Source organism: Cynocephalus volans, chromosome 11, assembly GCF_027409185.1.
Source record: "Cynocephalus volans isolate mCynVol1 chromosome 11, mCynVol1.pri, whole genome shotgun sequence".
Classification (NCBI taxonomy): domain Eukaryota; kingdom Metazoa; phylum Chordata; class Mammalia; order Dermoptera; family Cynocephalidae; genus Cynocephalus; species Cynocephalus volans.
Genome location: NC_084470.1, coordinates 70637996 through 70644396, shown reverse-complemented (window position 1 = coordinate 70644396; position 6401 = coordinate 70637996). Strand labels below are relative to the sequence as shown.

At 40.7% G+C, this 6401-nt stretch overlaps 1 pseudogene; it reads right to left on the bottom strand.

Moving 5' to 3' along the window:
- Positions 1-275: 275 nt before the first annotated feature.
- The window catches only part of LOC134390119 (receptor-type tyrosine-protein phosphatase gamma-like), a 153172-nt pseudogene continuing 147046 nt past the window's right edge, over positions 276-6401 (bottom strand).

Sequence of the window (6401 nt, the reverse complement as noted above, 5' to 3'; positions counted from 1 at the left end):
ATCTCTTCCTTTGTAATATCTAGCAGATGTTTAACAGCTCAAGACTTGCCTCATATTTTCTGCTCTCTGAAATCACAGCCACGGAGAAGACAGAAAAGAAAAAGTTGTGCCTTTTGGAACATGACAAGTGTGGCGCAATAACTCATTAACAAGTAAAATTCAAAAATGAATGCAAATTGAGGAGGAAAAACAGGTAAGAAAACAGGTGGGAGAGATGAATTAGGTACCTATAACCCTGAGGAAGAACAGGTTTGAATGTATCTACTTTTAGTGAACTATAAAAGGTTTGAACAAGTAGAACTCAGGCGTGAAAGGGATTAAAAGTGTGCTTTCGAGTGAGCTGAATGGATGTTAACTGGCCTGTGTGATCCCAATCTGAACACTTCAACTTACCTGAGTAGGCCCAGTACGGGTCGCCTGAAGCCTTGCGCCTGCGGATCTGCACTGAGCTGCCGTGTCTGTTCTCATGCAGGGCCCCAACATAGCCTTCTGTCAATGCTGGAAGAGAGAGAGACCCACAATGAGACAAAGTCATCACCCAATTGGACACGGAGGGTGTCAAATGAACACAGCTGAGTGACTTTGTAAAAGCACAGACCTTGCGGATGACTGAATAAAAACTCCTTATTTAAAAAGAAAAACAACTGCAGGAGAATCCAGAGAGATTACCACAATTACTATTAATATTAGTAACAATGTACAATGAGCCTTTACTATGTGTCAAGAAAAGCAGTGCACAAACCACTTTATATACATTATCTGATTTGATCTGCCAAACACCATCAGGCAGTAGATATAATGGCCCCAATAATGGGACCATTTTATAGACAAGCAAACTGAAGCTTCAAGAAGTAACTAACTTGCCCAAGGTCATACAACTGGTAGACCTAAAACCTGCATGTTCAGTTCCAACTACACGTATGAGCTTGTGTCCTAGGTGTAAAGGCTCTCTGGCCTCATTATATCTTCACAGAACTAAGGGTCATTCTATTTCTTTTACAAATGGGGAAATTAAGGCTCAGAGATACTACGTAACTGTTCCCAGGTCACACAGGTAAGCATGCAGCACATCAGAGAACGGAACATAAGCATCTTTGCAACAAAGCCAGGGCCTCTGCCACCCAAACACAGCTCACTCTGAGGCCTGTGAGACATCCAGTGGTGAGTACCAGTCTTCCACGTCTCTTGGACCACAAAGAGTCACCTGTGGTATCTGAGGATATGAAATAAGAAACCCCTCAAGGCTAATGATGCTCAAAAAAGAAACAGTGCTTAATGGTGTATTTTTGAAAACTCAAAATGAATCCAATCCACCAAGCGAAAGCAAAAATATTCTACCCTATTACAGAGAGCTTCCATCTGCCTGCTACAGTGTTCAAAGCCCTCTCCTCCCAGCCACTTCATGGATGCAAATTTCTTTTGTCATAAGCCTATACCTGAATGTACTGACATGTAAGAAGACAAATATCACAGGTGCCTAGAATCCAAAATGAAATGGAATTATACGCAAACAATACAACCCAGCTGACTGTGTTAGTATTTAAAAGCACCCAAACAAAATCAAGTGTTCTTTTAAAAGGAAAGAAAATAGGGAAACTGTGTATTCAATTTAAGATGAAGATAACAGCAGGAAAACACAATACATTTTCTATTCCAAATAAGACAATGGAATAATAATATCATCATGATGGCATTAGCTTTTTTGATAATGTGACAGTCATGAAGTAAAATTAGAAAACATGTAAAGTACTTTATGCTTACACTTCAATTGCGAAGACTATCTTGAAGACAAGTAATGCTCGAACAAAGATAATCCATGGAGATGAGCCCTTTAGAAGGAAGTAGGAATCTTGTAAATTCCAAAACACATTGAAAACGTAAACCTGGTGTCATTTATGTCTGCTCATTGGTCCATAATGACAAAGTCAAAATCTACGATACTACATTTTAAAGTACAATGAAGATTTAGGTCCCTACCATCCGATCTATCCTACAATTGTGAAAATGAGCCATTCAGTGCTCCAGGGGTTGATCATTCTAAGTGTCTAGGGATCAAAATTAAAATTTCCCACCTTCTAGTTTCCTAATCTATACTTTTCCTCCACTAAAGCACACTAAATAGATAACTGTTGGGATTATTTTCTGTGCAGATGGGAAACTTTTTAATATATCTGCTTACTGTGCTTCAGATAATTATTCCCAAATAATCCTTCCTCTTTCCACCAAGACAATGAGTAAAATAGCATCTTGACCATGTGAGTGTAATAAATGCAACTTCTGTTAGGATATATGGTTGAGCCTCAGTTTCCCTGTCTGTGAAATGGCTCTAAAAATACATCTTCCTAGAAGTTTTATGAAGACAACACAAGTTACCATGAGCAGAGCAAGCAGAGAACCTAACTCAGCACTGGGTATACAGTGCTTTTTAAATGCCTGACCACATAGTGGAAATCTGCTGTAGCATCTCCAGTTTTGTAATAATCACACCCCACTCCACCTAGCCATGTGTCATGGATTGGGCAACCACCTCCAGGCACCACCATGGCTGCCAGCTCTAGGGGTTAACCTTGTTTGGCTTAAGTCTGTCAATCACTGTAGACCATCCCCCTGGCCCCCTGATGTGTTCAGGCATGGACACACCAGAAAATCACAGAGATTGTTATTTCTTCCTAAAGGTGTCATGACATGAGCCGGAAACCTCCAGAGTGTAGTTGAGGATCAAGTAGGCAATCGACAGAGTATCTCAAAAATGGAACCAAGCCAGAGAGGGCAAAATCTATAGATCAGTTTTATTGACAAAATTTAAGCCCTACACTAAGGTGATTTGAAGCCAGCTCTATCTGAGGCTCCATAGCCACATGAACTAATTATCTGCTAAAGCACATTTTCCTGTCTCATACACAAAAGATCCCCAAATGACACTGATTGTGTCCTTTAAACATCACTTCAATTATCATCATCAATTTCTTCATCTATAAAAGAACACTGCTGGCCAGCCAGTTAGCTCAGTTGGTTAGAGCATCGTGCTGACACCACCAAGGTCCAGGGTTTAATCTCCATGGCCTGCCACAATTCAAAAAAAAAAAAGCCATTGTTGAGCTAGAGCTCTGACTCTCTCACCCATGGGCTGATTTAAACAAACAAACAAACAAAAACAAAAAAACAGCCTATGCCCTGTACCTCACCCCCTGAGATTCAGATTTAATTGGCCTGTGGTGGAACCCATATATCAACAATTTGTTTACAAAGAGTTTCTCCAGATTATTCTATTCTGAAACCAGAGATAAGAATCAACAAACACCTCTACGGAGCTGGACCTAGGGTCCCATTCAACTCTGACATCCCAATGCTTACCCTCCCAGCTTGTAAACTCAAGAGCCAAAGTCTTAACACCAATAAAGGGCTGGCCCAGAAGAAATGAACAGCGTGCTGCAGAAATGACAACAGTGTCGTGCCAACTTCAGAATTTACACAAACAAATCTGAGATGAGCCACAACAGAGTTCTCACCAGAAAGCTCACAGTCAAACCAGGTAGAAAAGGAAGGAAAGAATGGGGTTTTCTTCAAGGATATAATTTGTATGCTCTTTACAAAAGATAGAATCGTAATCCCTGCTACCAGTCCCCCTTTTGTTCCTGAAAAGAAGGTGCTTTTCATTTCCCAGAATCTTTAAGATCATCAGGGTGGTGCAAGGGGACACAGGCTGCCGGTAACATCCCTTATAGGAGCAGCTCCGGCGCTGGCAGCTGTATCACCCTTCCTGCCGGGAAAGGCAAGCGACAGTCTCCAGAGCTTCCTCAGGTAAGCACGAACATCTCCAAGCACTTAGAGGCCACTGGTTTGGAGACCCACTCCTGCTGGCTCCCCAAGCCCACTAAACTATTACTAAAAAAACAAATCTAGAAAGATGTATCCAATTCCAGCAATAAGAGAGGCAACCATCAGAAGCTTGTCCCCTAACACTGCAAAGCAATGGAATCAATAGCTCAAAGAGCAGGTACCTTCCCGGCCACACACATACATCACACTGTGGAATAAGGGATCTGGGCTGAGGAGCAGAAGTGCCTGTATAAAGGTAGTTCACTTGGGTCAAAAACAGAGGTGTGATATCGCTGCCTGCAGAACAACTGACAAGAGGTAACAGAGGGGACAAGGCCATCCCAAGGAAGGTGAGTTAAATTGGTCTTTCTCACACTCCTCAAACTGTTGGGGTACATTGTGGGTTTTACACAGCAAGGTCAGGATGGACAGGAAAACCTGCTCTGAAGGGCATGGTGTGTGGTCTGGGAAGAGCTCTAAGCTCCCTGGAAATAAGGAGCACATGTATTCCTGGACTCCTGTGAACCCACCACCACAGTGGAGCTGGACGCATGGCATATGTTCATAGTGGTTGAGCGAGTGAATGAAAGAACGAATGACAGAAAGGTTGATGGTACCTCTGATCTGGGGGACAGTGGTGGTAAGACTATGCATATCAATCGGTGTGCAAGTATATGTGGGTGATTACATAAGCCACAGGCAAGAACATCACCTTCTCCCTCACTGACTCTTATTCAGGTTACTGCCCACCTATCAGAAACAGCAAACATTTAAAATATGAAGCAGGGAAGGAATGATCCTGAGTACCTAACAAGCAATTCTTTAGGTAGGCAACTCAGTAATGAACAGGGTAGCAAAATGATTGCTCACCCTGGCACCAGATTATTTTTTAACAAACTACTCGTTAAAAGTAACTACATTTAGTTTTCCCCTTTATTCCATCTAACTCAATAAAGTATGATTTCTCTTCCCCCCCCCCCCAAATAAGAACATAGAACACAATTATGTATTACTGGCACTTGCATAATTTGAAAGAAAACAAAATTTTAAGTACCCTCCTCAAATGCATTTTAACCAATAACAATAGTCTAAACAACTTTTAAAAAACTGTTATTTGAAAACAAGTCAAAAAATATATACAGTATAGTAAGCAGCTTAATATTTTATTGGCAAGGAGTAGAGATTTGCAAATAGAAACAGTCTGTGGTTCCCAAGTAAAGATATAGAGTCAGCACACCAAATTCAATCAATTTTAATACTGTTTGTACTCTTCTAAGCTCAGCCAACCCATGGCCGCATGGCAATGATATGGTATGGCTATGAATCATGCTATTGATTTTCAATATCTTCTGTGCAAAGAAATTAAATTATGCAAATGCATGCCTTTACGGATCCCTACCTTAATGTGAAATTGCATACTTGCTTATGTCAGCAACTTAATTACGCAATTAAAAATGGAACATGCTTATGAAAATATGTAGTTTCATTCTTCAGAATAGACAATAAGTATAAATCTGCCTACAGTTATCATGTGAATAACAAGAGGGAGGAGACAGTGTTATACAAACATACATTCTACCAAGTGCTACAACACCAAGCACGCTATGGTTTATGGAGCTGAAGTCATTTGTCAGCAGAAAGCTTAGGAGGGCTTTTAACTGTGTTATAACACTGCAAGTAATTGGAATAGTCGTTACGTAAGACACAGGGAAGCCCAGAAGTCCATATTGTACATTGCAGTATACTCCTCAAAGAGGTCCTCTCTATCTACTGGCACTGTTACCAACACATACATGCACACTGAGGGGCTGACAAACCTGGGCATGAGGAATATCACACTTAGGCAGACTTCAAGGGTCTGGATAGTCTAATAATAAAATGGGTTTAGAAAGGAAGACTCCAGCTACTCCCATCTTACAGGAGAATTTGAGTCTCTCAATTTTGACAAGATGAAAGTGGAAATTTCAAAGCCAATAGTATTAACTAGCCAATGATGCTTACGTATCACTCAGCAGGAAGAATCTTAAGTTGGTTGCTAGGCAGAGAGCTAAATGATTGACAGGTATTTTCATCAGGGAGTTTTCATAAACTCTGTCTCCTCTCAGAACTTCTACCGAGCCTGCCTCATTTCCAGCCTGAAGCAAAAAAGATAAAATGTTTCCAGACCCAAAGGCCCAATCCTTTCCTATAAAAATATCCTAAGAGTTACCTACCACTGGAGATATCAATGAAACTGTTTCCTATGTGCATGATTTAATTTCCCACAGCCACTGGACATAGTTTATAAGAATACATGTTTTTATTCTGGGAATATAAAAGCAGATGTGTATCCCATCTGCCTTAACTGTATCTTCAGGAGGATTCTGTGTAATCGTTACTCTCAGTGTTTCACAGAAATTTTGACTTCATGGAGAAAAAAGAAGACTTCCAAGCTGTGTTAACTCTTCTGTTAATTTGCAGGCTGAACATTTTTCACACAAAGAGCCCGGCTACTATGAACACCACATTTTGACACAGATGTCATTTCTTAGGTTTTACCATCAGAGAGAAGTAAAGGTTGCTGAGTCTACACAGGACAAGAA